We start from the raw sequence: 366 nt of genomic DNA, 5'->3' as shown, positions 1-366 counted from the left end.
GTGAAGTAAATGAAAGTTGTTTTATAAATTTGGATTATTATTTAAGATGGAAAGATTCTCACAGGATGAGGTAAACAACCAAAGAGCTAATAGATCGATGGCCCAGCGTCAGGGAAGAGAAAACACTGAAGTTGTAAAAAAAAAGGAAGTTTATTAAGTCTGTATGATCGTTAAAAGTTAAATAAATACACAATACAGACAGTTCCCTAAAAATATCTGATGCTCACAGAAAATTCATCTAAATTGCCCAAACTTCCTGCAGTTATTGTTATCACTGTTTAATTTTATTTGTTTATTTGTTTATTGTTTATTTGTACAGTTTATCTGTTGTTGTTGTTATGCTTTGAATTTAATATGAAATATCCA

The 366-nt window shown here is 29.2% G+C and overlaps 1 protein-coding gene across 1 annotated transcript in view; it reads right to left on the bottom strand.

Moving 5' to 3' along the window:
• Positions 1-366, bottom strand: part of LOC118341081 (gap junction Cx32.2 protein-like) — a 3,358-nt gene that overhangs the window by 1,310 nt on the left and 1,682 nt on the right. The gene's annotated exons all lie outside the window — the stretch shown is intronic.

Source organism: Morone saxatilis, unplaced genomic scaffold (genome assembly GCF_004916995.1).
Source record: "Morone saxatilis isolate NCDOM2014 unplaced genomic scaffold, NCSU_SB_2.0 Contig7, whole genome shotgun sequence".
In the NCBI taxonomy this organism is placed as follows: Eukaryota; Metazoa; Chordata; class Actinopteri; family Moronidae; genus Morone; species Morone saxatilis.
This window is presented reverse-complemented; position numbering and strand designations above follow the sequence as displayed.